Source organism: Trachinotus anak, unplaced genomic scaffold (genome assembly GCF_046630095.1).
Source record: "Trachinotus anak isolate AG129_WGS33_773 ecotype Australia unplaced genomic scaffold, CSIRO_AGI_Tana_v1 ptg000002l, whole genome shotgun sequence".
Classification (NCBI taxonomy): Eukaryota; Metazoa; Chordata; class Actinopteri; order Carangiformes; family Carangidae; genus Trachinotus; species Trachinotus anak.
The window spans coordinates 13,867,298-13,887,787 of record NW_027273853.1 but is presented as its reverse complement, the minus strand read 5'-3'; the positions used below and the strand labels follow the sequence as shown (position 1 = coordinate 13,887,787).

Genomic DNA, 20,490 nt, shown 5'->3' with positions numbered 1-20,490 from the left:
CCCTTCCATCAAGTTCAGGGAAACAGAGCCTGTTGTTACCCATAAGCCCATGTGTCATTGAATATTTATCATGTATCTGATTTGAGGGGCAGAGATTCCTGAGATGTGGCAGCCCCCCCTGAGGCCTGCAACTCAACACCCTGTAATAGAAGCCCTAAAATGTGGCTGTCATTTTCTGCCTCTGGGACATGGTTAATTAATTACATGTTGGCCCTTTACACTTTAACTCCCTGAGCAAACCTCGCCACATGATTTCACAAGTTTATCCCAACTCTGCACTGACACTGTAGTACAGTATAATACTGTATGTATTCATCTGAGGGAATATGAATCACAAACCCAAATCCAGAGAAGACACAAAGCAGCCTGAACATTTGCTCTGACTGTCAAACAAGACCAGTAGTTGTCTCTGCAGCATTATCAATGTAAATGAGTCAGTCAGCTGATGGACAATTCACAATGCAAACCATGACACCTGTGAAAATGTTATGAGTGATTTTCCATCAGAGCAGATAGCACTAATCAGCTTTAATACTGTGTCTTTTAAATTTGTCAGCTTGTTTGGTGTGAACAATACAGGTACATATGGTTACACAGACAGTAGGCAGACGTAATACAACAGATTAGACAGTATCATATGTAGGGCTTGATCTGTTTTGAAGGTCTCTCATTAGGCTTATAAATTAAGGTTAAGACAACAAAACAAACTGGTAAATCAGATTTCACATAACAAGACTAAGAGGCTACAGCTATGCTAGCATTCAGAGGATTAGCAAAGTAATTACAATACAACCCAAGAGGCTTGAAAAGGTCAACACAAATTTCATGGCAACCCATACATTACCTGAAATTGTAAGAAATTCAAATTAGAACCACAAATATCAACCTCATAACTGAAAAGTCAGAGGATTCATCCTCTGGGAGCCATGGATATCTGTATAATCGATCCAAAAGTTAGAGATATTTCAGTATTTTGTTGTTCAAGTTTCATTTTTGTTGTGTAAAACAATAGCATAACAATAGCACAAGAAGTGCGTTGATGAAATTGCTATGCAACATTATGACCGTAATTTGATGTGAAATCTTTATTCCAGTTACTACAATATATTGTAATACTTCTAACCTACATGTGATTCTTTGCTGTATGTTTTTCACAGCATGACAACAAGAGAGATACTTATTTGTGTGTGTGTGTGTGTGTGTGTGTGTAGTGGTTACATGCAGAAGTATGTGTATACTGTACAGATTGCGCAGCACTGTTAGCACCACATGTGTTTGATGTACTTTCAATCCTCGTCGCTCTATGCGTTTCAGTTTGAGCCGCTCCGGTGTGGAGGAGATCGATTTTCTGCAACGGGAACATTAGTGATTCTCGAGCCAAGGGTATTAAACTCAAATCATTGTGTTCTATTGTTTGGCATGTCATATTGATTATCTCCTGGGTTTCACTGGAGAGAGTGAAATATTGTAGCCTCAACAGTCTTGCACACAAAGAATTGGATCCATTTGAAAACAAATAACTTGTGCAAAGTGATACAAAATATCTGTTTAGATTTAATCTTTTCATTTGTGTGTTCTGCCTTATAAGGGGTGGAATTTGAAACAGCGTGTAATACCAGGTGAGGTGGGTATAGACCGCACTGAATGGCAATGTGTTCCTCCCTTGTATTGCTGCCCTGCGGCTGCCCTGTGGTCAGATTTACAGTGGGAGGAACAGCATCACTGCAACATGTTAATACAGCAATGTTTTGCAGTTAGACAATGACAGCACAAAAGAAAAAAAACTGTTCAATTATTGATCCCCTGGCTCAAATCCCTCATTATTTCATAGCACCTGTTAGAGGGAAGTCCCTGAGGATGCAATGGTGGAGTCTTCACAGTAGACTGGCTCTGCGTTCACCGAGACGCGTCATGCATGATAACAATGATGAAACCCTGTTCAGCTAAAATCAATATTCTGATCCATGAGTCACTTTTCCTGTCCTCTCTCTCAAATTAGACACTGCAGGTACAGAGAGAAAATTTCCTTTTCTGAGGTGCAATCAGTCTCACTGAGAACAAAGATTTTTCCAAGCGTTTTGCCATTGCATCACGTCTGTGAAAGTAATGAAACTGACCTTTCTCCTAAATGCAAATTTGACGACAAAACACTATGCACACAGTAATTCTCACTTCCCTAAAAATACTGCAATTCATCTAGTTATCTTATACCATCTAATTATGCAGCTTTTATTGCAGCAAACAGCAGTTTTGTCTATTGTCACTACGCTCAGCACCGATTCATTGTTTCTAATTAATTTTAAATGTGAATCTGTCAATACTCTCAGTTCAGTGGTTCACTTCTGAATGATTGAACCCAAATGAAATACTGGAGCACATGATTCACTTTAGCAGTTCAATGATCAGGTGCAAATATTTACATTACATTTACATATGGCAGACGCTTTATTCCAAAGCGATTTACAACTGAGGCTAATCACCAAAGCTTCAGGGCAGTAGGAGACCTTGGTGTAAGTACTAAGTATTACATCTATTAAATAAGTGCAAGGAGATTAAGTAAAAAGTGCGCCAAAAGTTTATAGTAAGTGATAGTTTGGCATGTTAGTGTGTTAGTACTGGAGGTGCTTTTGGAAGAGATGAGTTGTCAAGAGATTCCTGTAGATGGAGAGGGACACCCCTGCTCTGATAAAATTCAGTACCTTTTTCCACCATCGTGGAACCACAGACGAGAAAAATCCAGACTGCCATTGCCTCGTGTGCAGGGATGGCAATGCCAGACGACATTCCTTGGAAGAACCTAGTGGCCGAGAAGGAGCATAAGGCTGATTGAGTTCAGGTAGATGGTGCAGACCCAGAAGTCACTCTGAAGTCAGCTGGGGCCTGATTTTTCTGACGTTGTATAGCAGTGATATGAGAAGCCATGCAAGTAGATAAATGGACCCAAGGAGGTGGTGTATTTTGCAAAGAGGAGGGGTCCCAGTACTGATCCTTGGGGAACCCCAGTGGTGAGGGGATGGGATAGGGATGTTTTTCCTTGCCATGATATACTGAAGAAGCAACTAACATCATGCACTATGGCTTCTTCAGAGTCAAACAATAATGGCATAGATTTGAAAACATCTAAATAACCTCCAGGTAGAGTCTTTTATTGGTTAATAAAACCCCATAATTAAGCATGCATAATACGGCACAAAAGAACTACCCATGCTTAAACCTCACCTCTGCAGATAATAAATCCCTGCATATTGGAAATAATTTCTAGATAGAATTATTTCTATGAGGGTCAACAAAAATTCATTAGGTGGTAGCACCTTAATTGACAAAAAATACAACATTAACTCATTAATAAATTGCCTGTTTAGATTCTGAAACATCCATGTTGGATGTCTGTATAGTCCAGATCAAAGCCCTGTTAAATCACAAATTGCCAAACACAAAGCTGTGATTCGCAATCAGAGTATGGACTATGCAATAGCCAGGCACACAGATGCAAAAACAAATCATGACTCTACTGCATCGCTCAAGGTCTGGGGCACTGAAAGAATTTCTCTTTTGCAGAGAGGAGGAGATATGGTCAATAAACTACGAAGAAGAGCTTTCTGGATATACACACTAAACACAGTAGAAGTATAAGAGCACAATAAAGAACTGAGCCTTTCAAGTCTTTCATATCTATAATCTATGTCCTAACAATAATGATACAGCATTGTTCCTTTAAAGATTTAGTGATGTAGCTGTTATTTCTTATAATGAATAATATTGGTCTGTTTGTTGTTTCACACTGTAGCACCTACCTTCTTCAGTACTGTTGTCATGACATTGGCTCACAGATTGATTACCTCCCACCACTGTTAACCAATAAGAGACTGTTTTCTACCTGGAGAAGATTATTTAAAGTTTTTCAAATCTATGCCATTGTTGTTTGACTCTGGAGAAGATGCAGTGCGCGACAAAAAGCTAGTTGTTTGCAATGATCATTAAAGTGCTTAAGTGAATTGTGTGCTCCAGTGGGCTATTTCATTTGGGTCCAGTCATTCAGAAGTCGCTCATTGAACTGTTTGTATCCTGTACTCAAAGAGCACCAACCTCCATTAGTGAGGGGGCTGAGGCACATGAAACTGCTTTTACCCCTCAATACTCTGTCAGTCTTCTTGGCGAAACTGATAAACACAAAAGCTCTGTCCCCATTGTACACAAACAAAGCAAAAAAAAACCCAAAAAACACCAATTCACAAGTTAAAACAAAAAACATGATACACAATATGCAGAAGACAGCATGGTGGCTTAGCCACCATTCAGCTTATGTGCTTTGTTTTACTACCAGTGTGACATTTACTGCATAGGCTCCATTGAATATGTCACTCGGAATCATTGTTTCCATGACTGATGAATTTCGAGTCAAAACGAAGCATGAATCTATTACCCTGAGCACAAGCGCATATATTACAGCACAAACAACATGTATATTTGACAGTCTACACTGGATCTTTGTGGGTAGATCTGAGCCAAGGGAATGTGGCGCGGAAAATATGGTTATTTGCCCTCTATTCAAATGCATCACTAAGCCTTGTTTTGTTTATGCCTGTTGAATTCCACATTGAAGACTGAAACCTACCATTATCCTCTGTTCCCTGGCTGAGTTATTCATCTGGGTCTCCTGTCGTGTCTCTTCAATAAAAAGCCTGCAGCGACTCACCAACCTCCCACTCTTCAAGCACCACAGGGTCTCTCACAAAGCTAATGGTCACACCGGGGCCTGTCAGCCTTCTCCAAAGCCTATCCTTTGTACACGCTCTGTTCCAGTCTTACCCCTGCTGCCCTGCACCTTACTACAAATGTCAAAGAATATTGATTTGGCTCAGAGTGACAAAGTCTTCACTGAGATAGCTGCCTTTGTACTACTGCAATAAAGAGAAAGACCTGACCTTCATACATGCTGCAGCTAGACATTATCAATATTTCATCTCAAACTGAAAATTTCCTGCAGGATTTCGGTTCCATGAATGATTTCAGGGAGCGTATCCAACTGCCAGCTGAAAGACCACGGTGGTACAGTAATTGCAAAAATGCTGCCAGGTTGTGAGCAAGACTCATAAATGCTGCTTCTCTGATGAACACACGGTCTCTTTTAGAAACAAGCTTCTGAGGCAGCACAAATACACCTATCAGCCTTTTAGCTTCTTAGTGCGGGAAGCAGAAGACACCAGCTATATTTCTGACTGATATCAACTTCAAAAGAGCATCAGAGGAACGCCACAAACAAACAAACTGAGGAGTAACAAAGAAAACAAGAGGACAGCAAGTGGGTGTTGGCATTTGAAAAAACACCCATAGTTTCAGATTTCACTTGCTCAAGATTTGTGACATATTTTGGCACCCAACTACTGGATGTAGAGCTACGAATTCATAAATGACAGCCATTGTTTCAACACCTCAATGTGCTTTGTGTCATGGATACAAAAATTGAAACAATGTCCCGGTAAAGTGACCCATTATTTGTCAGTGTGAAACCAAAGAATGACACTTATCAGAAATGCAATGAGGAATGACGAATTGTTGCACTGACTCAGTGTGGCATGATGCCTGGTTTCTCGTGTCTTGCTTGGCTGATATCTAATTGTTTCTGCAGAAAACTCATTAGGAGTCAGTTGACTGGAAATTCTCGCAGGAGAATCACTGCAGTCATCTGATAACCTCCACTTTCCCTTTCAGAGGAGTTTATTCAAAATCCTCTTAGAGAGACAGCGAGAACAAAAAGCCTCTGATTTCCCTGCGGTGTAATGATATTAGTACACCTGATTATATTGTAGGAAGTCACCAACAAAATACACTCTGTGTGTTGTATATACTGCTTTATGGCAGTGTGACTTTCCTCTAAATACACTGACATAATAAATGTGAGGGGCAAACAATGACTGATACTTTATCAGTTATTCAGATAAATCATGTAGGGAATCAAGTTTGTGGGGCAAAATAAGTTTGGAGAGTGTCAGTTATTAGAATTCAGTAAATTCTGACTCTATGACTCTGACGTCTTTGTAAGTCCCTGATGGATGTGAAACTGCCTGGATGCCTCATCAGGTTTTTCCTGCAGTCATCAGTCTCAGTCATCAGTTCAGAGGCAGTTTGCCCTCTGCCTGTACTTGTACACATCCTGGTCTCTCTCTTCTTGCCTTGCTCGCTCAGGGGAGCACTTCTCTGTAATGCTAGATGCATCCGTTGCATCCTTATCCCTCATTATTTTACCCCTCAAAGACCTTTGCTGGAAACAAGAGATGCTGCAATCTGAAAGAAAGGTTTAACTCTTTGTTGTGTCACACTGCTCACGTTCTGTCTAGACATGCTCTGATAAACTCGCCCGATGTTCAGTAAAGGACTCAAACGTTTTAAATAAGGTAACTAGATGTTGTTGCTGAGGAAAATGTAAGTGAAATGCAACTAAAATGCTCAGTGAGATCTTGGAGGCAATTACATGGTGATCATTTAAGTGTCTAAAAATCAATATTTTTATATGAAAACAATGTACCACATGATCGTGTACAGTTCTCCTCATCTCCACACAGCATTTTAGCATCTTTCAGCTCATTATTTTGTTTTCCACGGTTTAGTTCACTCTCTCTCTTGTCAGCATCATTTCCAGATGCAGCTGCAGATGTTTTTAGCAAAAAAGCTACCAATGTATGCAAGTTTCCCAGCACCAAATAGACCAAAAGACAGAGAAAGTTAGCAACTAGCTGGAGAACAGGTAAATAGTTGCCCCAGGAATTAGTAGAGACCAACAGCCAAAAGGAGAGTGGATATTGGACTTACATTCATTAGGTAGCCAGAAACGCAAGTCCAGATGAATGCTAATGTTACTCTGTAACTGCTGGTTGGGTGAATGAGCAACTGTTTGCTAATATGTTCAAAAGTGATGTCAATGTCATGTTGTTGTACAGCTTGTTTACACTGCACCCAAGAGGCCAACAAATTATATTTATAATTACATTACAGCAGGTTTAATATTGACAAAAGGGCACTCAATGTTTAACGTAGCGCCTCCTGTGGCCCAAATGATGCAAGTTTCTGCTTCCATTCTCAACCAGTTCTCATATGTTTAATAAAAATAATTTAAATAATAATTATAGTTATTGTTCTTAGTGTACACATTTACTTTCATTTATTGTTAGTCTAAATAAGGTATGTGACCACAGTCATGTAAAAAACTCATTTAAAAAGCTTAAAAAATCAATTGTAAAATCAATTGTAGACGCAGTAGAATTTGCCTGTCTAACATCTGCTTAAATTAATCTGTCTGACTGCTACACTAACAGCCAAAACTCAATTGCCCAGCTGATAGTTTTTCTTGGTACTTTACTGCCTGATCTGTTCCACTTTTCAAAGACTCAGTCTGTCTGTCCCCAGAGGCTTTCACCCTGTTATATAATGATTGATGGCCATTTCTATTTCATTTAGGAGTCAGGCTATAGAACAGGTAAATGAATTGTGGGTGGGTGCTTCTATTCTGTGACAGGGGTGTTGAATAGGGTGTATAAATTATTACACTTTGACTGACATGTAATACCCTGATATTATTTTACTTGACAGTTAGTCTGTTGCTCCCAAACACCTCGGCTCAGTCTGATTTTGTCACCGATGACAATTTAACTGATAAGCAAGGAAATAGAAATGAATGCTTAAATTCTTGTAAGATAAATATTACTTTGGATGCTTTTCAGATGATTTTTCTATTTCTGTTGTGCTTTTTTATAGAAAGGCCAAGAATAAAAGCATCTAAAACAGTCCCTTTAGTGCTGCAGAAGAAAAGTGTCCAGTGACAACCTATTAAAAACATGTTTTAAATGCAGTATGACAGATGATGTGTATAATATTGCTTACAAGAGAAACTAAAGAGTAATTTACCAATGTAGGCCTCTGCTGCAGTGTTGCAGGAGTTCAGATTATTCCAGGTGGAATGCCAAAGAAATCCATCAAACGATTATGTTGTGAGGTAAAATCAATGATGTGTTAAATAAATAAATGTTGTTGAGTTGAAAGTGCATTAAATAAATAGCGTTAAGTGTGATGTTGGAATTAGTTATAATCTAATCTGACAAGGTGCCTCTGTTGTTGCTGGCAGTGCTCTAAACTGATCCTGATCCAAGCTGAGCCTTTTAATTGCACTTGAGACATATATAGGAAATATATATTTTTCTACCAAACATTTCATTAGTCACAAGGTTCCTTTGTGGAACTAAATACAAAATCAAGTGCTGGAACATGCAAATGAGATGAGAACACTGATTATCAGCCAATCTGGAGTTATGAAAAAAATGTAAACGTAATCAGCTTCAGACCAGTAGTAAAAATCTGCAGTGAAGGTGCATTTTGATGTCACTCTCTTGTGTGTGGATTTGTGATTTGCAGTCTGTAGGAGGAGGGCAGTGAGGAAATAAAAACTGCAGTCATCATTAATTGTCAAAGTTCATTGTGCTGAGTGATCAGTGTGTTGCTGAAGCTGGGTTGGTGGGAGGTTGGTAATGGAGTTGGCGATCTGACTCTGAGACTGACTCTGCAGCCTGACACACATACTGATGTGCTACTGCTGCAGAGTTACTTACCTCACTGCAGCTTTTAGCTTTTTTCTTTCCAGCGTGTTATGAAGTTACAAAGTCACTCTTTCAGCAATTATTGCCTGTATTTAATATCTATATGTTTAGGTCTGCTTACATTTGTTTGACTTGTTAGCTGCACGTCTGGATTTATATCCTTTTGTAAGTTTGTTCTCTGAGTGTAAGTATGCTTGTCAAAGCATTGCTTTAGATCATGGCCCACAACATTCAGTATAATTTTTGCTAATTTTACAGTGTAACGTTTGGTGCTAACAGTGTACAAGTACAGAATGCACCAAGCTCAACAAGTCATCCAACATGAACAACCATACATATTGTTTTTTTCAACCCTCTGATAAAACCCATAGGAGCGTCCCCTGAAATAACTCCCCTATGACAGCACAACCTTGGTTGTCATAGTTACAATAATTGACCTTGATCAGACTGTACCGACAGTGGCATACCTACTTTTGTTGCCACAGTTACTGTAATAACGGTCATGGCTTGAGTTTAGGCACCACAACTACTCAACATTAGATGACCTTTGTTGTCATGGTTACAATAATAACAACATGGTCAACTTTGTGGAATAATAATGGATAATAGAAACAACATAAACTGCTATTTTCAAGAACTCCGCTCTCCTGTGTCATATTCCTGTGTTTTGTTGACCCATCCAGTCATAACTATGTGTCATAACAACCTGCTGCACAAACAACCTATGGGCTCAACAAGTCTCACCAAGCTAGTTGATGTGCTAACTGCCAGTCATCAAGCTAGCTAGCTTAGTTGATAAATGGAAAATATATAAAGGAATATTTTTGTTTACATCAACAAATTTCATGAACAGACCAAAATCAACAATGTGTTCATCTCTCAGACTGACTGAGGAACTCACTCTCAAATGTTCCTCAAACAGCTTTGTTTACGGACTATTTTCAACCCGAGATTTTGTGTGGTAGCAGAGGGACAGCGTACATGATAATAATATAGAGTGGCTGTGTTGATGGTAATTAAGGAACATGTCACCATGTGCAACAATGAGGCTAGCTGATGTCTTTTTAATAGTTTTTGAACAACAGTGGAGGACTCCAGCAAAGAGAGATATGTTATATCAAGCAATACTTGTTAGTAAGACCAGTTCATGTTGATTTTGGTGTTTTTGTAGAATTTCTCTGGAATAAGAAAAATACAAAACATATTTAAATACATATTCAAATTATCACCAGCTTTCACCTTTCAAACTGCCTTTTTTAATGCAATGTATTACCACAAACTCCTGACTCCTCACACTGACCGCAACTTGTGTCTTTTTTGTGGAGCAGTCAACTCTGTACTCTCCAATTCTCTATTCTCTCAAAGGTCAGTGTTGTCAGGATGCTTTGCAGGTTGTTAACCGCACAAATTAGCATGTTAAAGTTCACCAAAGTCAAGCTCTACATGAAAGCTCCGGACAGATTTACTTCACCTCTGTGAGCAAATCCACTGTGTTCCATTTGTGGTTTTGATCTGAAATTTCATTGTAAATGCTGGTGTGACACTGAAGTAGCAAAAAATGCAGATATTAAATATTAAATAGCTATTTATATACAAAGCAAATAAATGCTTTTTTAACAATATCAACATGAAGTGTCATCCATGTCACACATGCACGTACTCATATTAAGCAACATCACTGATTAGCTCGATGTCAGGGGAATAAAGAAGCCATAGCTGCAGGAAACAGGTGGCTCTTTCTTTTTACCAAATGAGAATATTTTGGTTGTCTGCCCTGGACTGAGCTAAAGCTTGGATCACTGTAGTTGGCTTCTGGGTTTAGTTCCGCAAGGCGCAGGGTCAGTGTACCAGAGTGTCATAATTACATTTGGCTCCCACTCCCACAACAGGATTAGATGCTTTGTGGCCAAGAGGCCTTTATAATTGCCCCTGATTACCAGTTGCCAGTGCATTGAAGAGAAAGGTCAGTTGGTCTGCCGTTCAGACACCCTTTTGGCCCATAATCCCTCAACACCCCATGTCTGTGTCATCCCCTCCCCCCTCCACACTTCTGAGCATGCACAGTGATCTGGATCGTTGCTGTTGTCTCTTATTGTCCTAATCTTAATTGTTACTCTTTTGCCTTCACTATTCAGTGGATAGAAAACAGAAAACAAAGAAATATTGCTGCTGATGTTGAAGCTTTGCCTCCATGTATGTGGTCTGTGTTTCTCCATTTGGGGAACAGAGCCATGGGTCTCTCATTATCTGTTGCTGAAAACATGTGACCTTGTTTGGTACCACAAGAAAATAGACGGAGCAATGGTGCTTTGTCTGAAAGCAACTGCTTCCTCATGCTTTCTCATTTTCGTTTCTCGTTAAGCTTCGTAAGGCCTTTGAAAAATTCCCTCAAGCCCCCTCAGTGTTTTTCTCCCCAAACGGAGGGATTCCTCCCCTTTTTTTAATACCAGCTTTTGTTTGCTGCTGAAAAGAAGCCGCTTGTACAGAAATAATTAGCTGTATTATGTGTGGAGATATAGGCATCTCCCTTCCGAGGTGAAAATCCTCCTATTCATCTGACTTCATTAAAGTCCAATGTATCTTTGGACTTAAGATTGTCAGCACAGATGGTTTCATTGCATAGAAGGTGAATTCAGCGAAAATGTGTGGCAAACTGAGATAATTTGATATTATTTCATTGGCTTTGTTCCAGACATTTTGCATACATAACATCTGCATATTCAGCTAAATATCAAGGAAGTATTGTTGTGGTGCTATACAGTAGACTCCTGGGAGTGAATTTACTAAACTGGCTTCTTGTCAGATGTGAACATTGCCTGTGTATGTGTGTCCCTTTTGCCTTCTGCCTATTTTATATTAGATTGATGCATCTCTTTTTTCACACTCCATTAAGACCCTGAGAGCCAGAGGATTACACTCTGCAGTCACTGTTCTGACTTGATTGATACAATATTTGAATATTTGTGTTCAGAAGAAAAATAAATATACTGTTTACTACGTTGTGATGCTGCTCTTTAGTATATCTTATAATGTTTAGAGCAGAAACAATTAGTCAATTAATCAATTATGTGATAAACAATTAGTTATTTATTAAAGAGAATAATTACCTGGTTCAGGCTTGAGGATTTAGTTTTGTAGTGAATATCTTTTGGCTTTAGCTTCCTTTATCCTTATCTTTAAGCTTTACTATTTTCTGACATTTTATTGACCAAACACTTCACTGATTAATCAAGGGTATAATTGGCAGATTAGCTGATAATTAAAATAATCGTTAGTTGCATCTCCAGTATTGTCATTATATCAGTACACTACAATATCCATCAACCATCTAGCTATTAGAGTCTGACTACACAGGAATACGTCTCAGTTTTCCAATGACATTGGTAAGTTTTAATACCTCAAGACCAAGAGCACAGTCATTAGCAACTGAGCAGGAAAGTGGACATGGATGACTAAAAGGAGTGCATAGTTAAAATGCCCAGCTTCTGAAATCCCAAGTGGCAGAGGTACAAATGTTAACTTGACAAAACCTACTTCAACAATTCCACACAATCACTATGTATTATATGGATTCACATGTGCAGCCAACACAGTCTTTGTGTTTTCTCTGCAGGGACATATTGCTGAATCACTGGATTCATCTCACCAATACAATAATTTGCTCTTAACATCTTTTTTTTTTTTTTTTTTGCCACACAGCCAATTAGAAAAGTGTCTTCTTCTCTCATTGAGGCTGTGTTTACTATCTGCTGTCTCATAACAAATCCTTTTGACTCCTCTTTAATGATTACTTTCCCTTGTAAAGCCATGTTAGCTGCCTCTGGATGAAGGACTCCGAGTGGGGCTTATAAAAGATTTATGTGAGAAATGCCACTTTAAAAAGTGTCGGTGAAGTATCACAACATGTGTGCTATTGTTCATTGTTGGGTGCAGCTATCCCACCTCCTGAGGTCCTTGGATTTTCAGATAATGTGAATGACCCAGTGTGACTGTTTGTTCTCCAATTTGTTCTGCAGTTTCTCTGGATCCTGCGAGGTGCCTTTGGCTGGAAGCAGTGCTGCCTCTGGAGCTGACTGAATTGCTTAACTGGGTGAGAAATGAAGATTTATCTGCACATCTGTGAGGCGCCCTGGGTTCACAGTCACACAGAGTATCTTAACCTCTTGGTGCAAGCAGTCGAGCGTACAACAACTGAAGAGAAAATTACACATGTGAAGTTTTTGTTCAAGCACAAATATAATGTTTTCTATGCATTGCTTGTCATAGGTTTTTTGCTGAATACACTTGCAATACAGAATAGTGACTTGACTTTTTCTGTGCTTATTTGGACTATTTTATTTATTCAGGCTCAAGCCCTGCACTATCGCCCAAACTGCCACTCCACCTTCATTTCCTGCCAGGCCCCAGTGCGGGCTCTCCCTCATCTGACCTCTCACACAGTGAACCCCATGAATGGACAATAGTGCCCTTCAGTGGGGCCCCATGACCAGAGCAAACCCTGCAGCTGGAGCACATAGCAAGGCTGCCCTGGCCCGAGGGCACGCAAACAGCTGAGAAAGATCACTGAACTGCCAAGGGGATTTTTGGAAATGCTCGGGGAATCACAGATGTGGAGGATGAAAAGTGGCCTTGACACCATGCGAGAGGATCAAGAGTTGGAGCTGTTTATTAGATGCCGAGGAGGAGCGACCTTTAACAGGTGCTCAGGGGCTGGATGGTGGATCTAGAGCTGGACTGCATGAGGATGAACCTCTGGAAAGCCTGGGCTATTTTTTTTCATTAAACAAAGGAAGCAGGGGATTAGGGCAGTTACTATAAAATCCACAGGATTTCTTCCTGGATGTCAAAGATAATATAAAGAACACTATGTTCTTGGATGAAGGAATGAAAAGGTAATTTTAGTTTTGAGGTACTTTTCTTAAGTATTTGGATTTTATTATTTATAGATAGATAGTTTGATAGATAGATAGATAGATAGATAGATAGATAGATAGATAGATAGATAGATAGATAGATAGATAGATAGATAGATAGATAGATAGATAGATAGATAGATAGATAGATAGATAGATAGGTAGATATTTTGGGGGTATTTGACCAAACTTTATGCTCCATGCAGCTAACAGAGAGTTGATGGTGGATTTAATGGTGTTATGGAGCTCGCTGATGGAGTATTGACCTTTGCATTGCTCGTGTAATGAATGATCAATGTCTCTTAGTGAACACAAGTCTGTAACATGCTATAAGAGTAGCAAAGCTTCCTCTGACATCTTTGTAGCGTAACTTTGGTATCTAAGCAATCACTGTTTGGTGATTAGGAGCTTGTTTTGGTGCCTTCCTCATTCCCCTGAAGGGTTTCTAATTAGATGAGAAAATCAATTATGACTAAAACACACCAAACATGTCTTCTCTTCTCATGCCAGAGAGATTTTTGGTAGTTTGTGCCATGGGGCAAGTGCAGACAAAAAATATATATGCTAATGAGAAGCGAAGAAGCAAAAAATAAGACAGTGTGGGAATAAATCCATCAGTGTAGACAATATAAACATGATTAAAATTATGCCATCATCATCATCATCATCATCATCATCATCATCATCATCATCACAAGCCTTCCTTCCCCTCCAGTACTGTAACGATATGCTGCCCAAGAAGCCATTTACTTCAGCCAGCCTGGCTGCACAGTAAAGTCATCCAAATACTTTCCGGCGCCCCTGCTCTGCCTCTCCAAATGAGTTTTCATTAGCATAATGGTGTGTGCTGCTGCTTGGTGATTTCTTTTAATCAACCCTGGAGTCACTTGTAATTAGTAACAGATGACTAATGGATTCTGATGGACACTCTTGGCATCCTCTCACTTATCCTCGGCTGAATTTATTCTAAGAGCAATGGCAGCTGCGGCTGACAAATATATTCATATCATGGGATTGTAGGCAAATTTAAATACGTTGACACAGATTTTAAAACAGCTGCTTCGGAGTGAATTCAGCACATTTTCACATTCCCTCCTTCCTCAGCTACTGTCACACAGCACAGGTTGTCTTGAGCACATTTTTAGCTCATTGGATCTCAGATTTGACATCAACCTAATCCTCCCCCGCAGGGAAAAAAAAAAAACACTGTCCTCTGAGCTGATTGGAGGAAATTGACATTCCCTCCACTGTCTCCATCTTTGACTGTGTCTCGCAGCTTTGTTTCTCCACAGGACATGTGGTGATTGGAGTTCTGAAAGGTAATAGGAAGAATAATATCCAGCAGTGCAGAGACACATAGTGAAAGACTCATTGCTTCTGCAGAGAGGGGGAAAAAGTTGTTAAAATTCATAGGACAAAAAAAAAGGAATCAACTTCAGAATACATTACACAGCATCGACTGTTCCAAGGACAGGAAAGGTCAGACTGCTCATCTGGCACGCTGTCTAGCAGTCAGTGGGACGGATGGGAGTGGGACCACATTGCACAAGAAAAATTGGGGATTAAAGCTGCAGAATGGCTAACTCCAAATCCATACACACAATCTGTGATGGCCTCACTGCATCACTGTCCACATATATACATATATCTGTCCCCTGACAGCATGTGTGGGCTTTTATATCTCTGGCACAAGCAAACCCATCCACAGTAGCCACTGACCCATTTCTCCTTTCAAAATTACCAGCCACACAACGCCCCATTGCTCCTCTTCACTCGGTTGCTCTGACCTTTGATAGAGAAAGACTTAGAGATCATGTACCCTGCAGATTGAGAGCTTGTCTCCAACCTCATCTGTCCTGAGGCTGAGATTGATGCCGTCCAGGGCTTTGAAAAGTTCAATACAGACATGTTCTTTCAGCAGAAATTCAACAGGATGTGTTACAGCAGGACTGCAAATTAGCAAAGTTGTTTAATCACGGATTGATAAGAACAATAGTTTCCCAGGAGACCAGACTACCACACATTTAACTCCCAGACATGCAGCGTCATTCTTTGTCATTGTGTTTGCTTATGGCCCTACTGTTTCTTAAATATACACGGATCATTCACGCCTACACATATGGAAACACACATAGAAACACATACAGAGTGCCCAGACTTGAGTGAAAAATTCAGAAACATTTCAGTTCTTTTCTCATGATTTCCACTCTTTCGCCGTCTAACCCTCAGCTATAAGCACACACTTGCTTTTCTTCCTCAGAGATCCTTGTTCAAAGTTATCGCAAAGCAAGATTAAATTCATGCAGAAACCCCACCCAGCCCGCCTCTCCCTCCTTCCCAGGGACTCAGTATTTCAACACAGGCCGGGAGGCTGGGTGTATATATGAGTGAGAGCCACACCCCGCAGCTGTGCACCTGGAACTGCTCCCATTCCAGCATGGCAGTGAACCCACACACCTGTTCACACCTGAGGCCTGCGCCTCTGGACTGCCACCTCCTTGCCTGCCTTTGTTTCATCCATCAGCTCATGAAACCGACACAAGCTGAGAGAGCAGGTGGTACAAAACAGAAAAAAAGAAAAAGGTGTCAGGGCGATGTACGTTTCATCAGAGCAATGTCAGGTATGTAACAGTCGGAGCTCCATGAACTGAACACTACAAGGAGCTGTTGATGTCTGGTTTGATTAGACTTCTGTACTATTTTTCACATTTCTGTGTAATGTCACCCAGCCAGTTAAGCCAAGAACCTAACACAACATGTTTGCAGGATGAATTCCAGGTAAATGGTTGACTACTTTTCCTACTTGGAGAGGAGCTCAGGATAGAAAAGGCTGTATCGTTTTTGTCAAGAACTCACAGTGAAAGCAACAGGTGCTGCGTGATACTCTGCAGCTGTGTGTTCTTTATCACATCACTGATCTGTATTTATGTCTGTGTGCTGTTGGTTATTTTATTAAGGCGGCTTTGCAGGAAAGATATGAGAACAGGTTCACCGAGGAGGAGCTGGAGTCGAAGACCTGGGCTCTGTGCGTGCTTTGGATGAGGAAGGTTGAACTAAATTTGAGGATTTATAGTTTCCAACATCTGATTTCCTCTAATTGTGCAAGCCCTTATAATGTCTCTCTTTCCACTTCCATGCTTTTACTGGCTCTAAAATACACAGTATACACAGTAAGTTTGTGCATCCAAGTCACCCTCGATAGGACAAAATCAAAATTGTCTTTGACAGCAGAGATTTTTAACTTAACTTAACCAAACTTTGACATTTACGTATACTTTGTATTTTTACACAAACCCCTTAAAAATGTCTGAAAAATTCAGCTTTATTCTTAATTTTAAAGTCAACCTTCAATTAATGCACTTAATCTGACAAAAGAATATTTTACCACAAACTTGAAAACTGGCTTTCATATCTCTCATTTCTGCAATTGTCACTGTGGCATCCCCCCACCAACATGAACAAACAACTCAACAGCTGTCATCAGATTATAATTTAGATTCTTATATTGTTCAGTTCTGATTGCATATAAATACCTGGCATCACCTTTTTCCAACACAGCCCCACCCTCTTCAAACCAGAGAGAGGCCTGAAGAGAAAATCAGCCACATGTGAAACAAGTTAGTACTTTAATGTGTGAATTCCTAAAGAAAACCAGTTGAAAGATTTGATCATAATAGTTAAGTAAGGAGAGTTTTGTTTCTGTTTGTTATGAAATCCTTTTGACCAGCTGTCAGTGTGCCACATTGGTGACTGTGTCACTGTGCAAAAACAGCACAAACACTCTTTGCTAATGACCTGACCACCCAAAACAAATCTGGGAGGTCTGAGCACGTTCAGTTGTTCCACAGCGGGGCTTCCTCCTCTCCCTCATGCCTGCTGACAGGTATCAAATCAGACCATCTGTTGTGCTCGCTCACTGGTGTTTCACCTCAACAAACTGGATAGATTCAACAGGGGAATCATGTGCATCTGTGAGGGATGACCACTGGCATGCACAAACACCACAGAGAAAACAGTGGACTGGAGGGAAAACACAACTGTGGATACCCCTGATGGCATCGACCTGTAATGTTCAGATTTTTGTTTCCTTCTGCCTGCCTCAACAGCTCCTGCAACAATTAGTTTCCTCGGCATCCCAGAATGATTTTCAACAACTCCCAGAAAAGCCTTAATCTGTGCTTTATATCTGACATAGCTTGAATTTGGAGCTTAAATATTTTTGGAACATTATCTCAAAGACTGCAGCTCATGGATGTAGACATCCCCCCTCTTTTTTTGCTGATAATCATAAGATTTCTCATCAGAGTGGTTTCACATTTGATCTAAGTTGCTGATAGTGGAAAAATAAATATCAAATAATTCACTTTGCTCCAATTTCTAGCACCACTATTTGGCTTTGAACTGTAATGCCTTTCCCTCATCACTGCACTACTCAAACACAAGTACTAAAATCCCTGCTTTTTGAAAATATTTGAACATGCATGCAAGTACTAAACTAACTTAATTCTATGTATTATTTATAGTTATTTGTATAGAGAGATAAGGTACCGAACAGATCTGGCATCATGTTAATATATAAACAATTATAAGAAATACTTTTTGGTACTGTTGATTGGCAACAGTAACTAAGGACTTCACGGTTTCTCTAAGGGAAACTGCTAAGATCATATTCAGTTGTAGTTAACAGCTTAAACAGTAGTCGCACTAAATATAATGACGTTTGCTGTGTGAAATATAACAGTGATGGGAGCAGAGGTTGTTAATGTTTCAGGGGAGCTGGTCAAACTCCAGTTTATATTTTAGGAAAACCAGAATTTTATCAACTTAAAAAATACCAACATAATTGAAATTATACACAAAATAGTAGAATATTTTTATTTTCTGATTTGTGTGTATTAAGTATCTGATCTTAAACTCTCTATTATAGCTGCTTAGAAAATATGGCGATTTGACTTTACAGCTACTTTGTTGTTCATCTTGTTAAAAAACATCTCCAAATAATGAAATGGATCCAAAACTGAAGGTACATTGCCAATATCTGTTTTGATTTATTCTTTCATTTTCTAAGACATGTTGATTTGATTATCATCCTGATCTAAGTTTATTAGGGAATAAAGCAGTGTGCCTGAGAAAACAATACCACCAATAGCACTGGAATGTCTCAACAATGAGCGCTGTTGTCAGTTTGAATGTCAGCCATGCGTCTCTGCTGGGAACGGATGTATCGTTCCAGTTTGGCACAAATCCCATTGAGGTACCTCCAAAAGGAGGCCACCTTTCATTCTCTCCAGTCTCGAAGAATAATAAACGTTATTCTCTCTCCTCTTTATGTGTATCTGACCAGTACTCTGTATTAGCCAAGGCCATCACTGGTGAGAGCCCAATTAGAGGTCTGAGACCACCCCAAGGGCTTATTTTCTGCTCTGTGTTTTTGGGAAGCCAGTTGCCAGGCACTGCCATGTGTACTGAAATCATTAGCAAGTCTCTGGCACGTCACTCTGGGACTCTAAATACTTTAATTCTCTATGGTTGCCTCTGCATTGACTAGTTGGTCATCCACAAATAACACAGGCTTTTCTCTCTGAACAAGCATCCAGTGTGCTGATATCAAGCTGTGTTTTACTGCTGATGTAGTTGTCACATGAAAACCTTAGCTGCTCAGGTCTAATTGGCTGAACCATTACATTTATTAGTCTTTTATTTTTATTAGATCTTTTATAGGTTTCCTCTAAATCTGCCTTTGGACGGCTTCATGTGTTACACCTTCATTTGTCTGCAGTGAATACAGAAACTAGATGCGGTTACAGCTCATGTGAAGTATTATTACCATGCCAGGTTCAGCTGTAACATCATCTTTGTCAAACCTACTGGTAATTTAAAACGGAGAAGACATTGCAGAAGGTAAATGTTTCTTTATTCTACATATTTTCATATGATCTGGCGCAAGAACATGCCAATATCTAACTCAGATGGTATAATAAATCAAGCACATACAAAATATTCCCATAATAACAGCAATAGAAACTACCAAAAATAAAAGGTAAATGACTGAAGTCAACAATTGTTACATACGCATATCAAAGACTAGCAGGAGACAGCTGGACTGTTCAAAACAGACCTAAAACACTTGTGGTCTCCTGCAACAAGTGTTCATAGTGCAAGACCACCCACAGAGTCAACACTCTCAGACAAAATCACAATTTGTTTTTATTGCTCTAGGCTAAAAATATTGTAAAATTCCACCTGCATCCTGTGAAGCTTCAGCCACTACAAGATATATGAATGTTTGCAACAACATGCCTTTGTGTTTTACCATCAAACCAAACCTGAACGACTTGTCTGCTAAATGAATACATCTGTAATAACTGTTCATGAATTCATATTAGATCTGTGCAACCTGTGGCACTCACCTATGAGGGGTACACCGGGGAGAAAACCATCTTATTCATCTCCTGCCCATTTGTGGGATTAATCAGGTCTGACTCCTGGACTTCCCGCGTTTCAACAGCCACAACCTGAAACATGTGGAGGATGTGATGTTAATTGAGAGAAATCAAAAACAGGAAGGGGTGCAGTTATCTGTAGTTGATCAGCACTCCACCCAATCATCATATGATTCATGAGGCATCAACATGAGCTGCCAGTCAGTGAAAGAATGCTTAACATCCTTTAATCCTTTAATTAAATCCCAACTCTTTGATCACTGGTCATTGTTTTATTGTTCTATGCAGCTGGAAAATGCTGGATCAGGTAGTCACTGGTGTTTGTGATGATGAAGATGGTAAAGAGTAGTAGAAATGAAAGAGTCATCCAGTCCGTGGTGCTATGGTAGAGAAATATGGCTTTAGTTATGTGTATTGATTTTACTTCTGAATAATATTGATTAATATATGAACATATGCAAATGAATGTCGAATCTCATTATGCAGAAATGCATGTGTGTGTGGACTAATAGCATCTAACACATTAACAATGTGGAGGTCCTCTAA

General features: G+C 39.7%; 1 long non-coding RNA gene across 10 annotated transcripts in view; it reads right to left on the bottom strand.

The window, feature by feature from the left end:
- Nucleotides 1-20,490, bottom strand: part of LOC139633816 (uncharacterized) — a 147,677-nt gene that overhangs the window by 105,713 nt on the left and 21,474 nt on the right. For all 10 annotated transcript variants that reach the window (XR_011693829.1, XR_011693835.1, XR_011693827.1 and 7 more), the window contains exon 2: nt 19,912-20,016. This is a non-coding gene — a long non-coding RNA (uncharacterized lncRNA). The remainder of the gene's footprint in view (nt 1-19,911; nt 20,017-20,490) is intronic.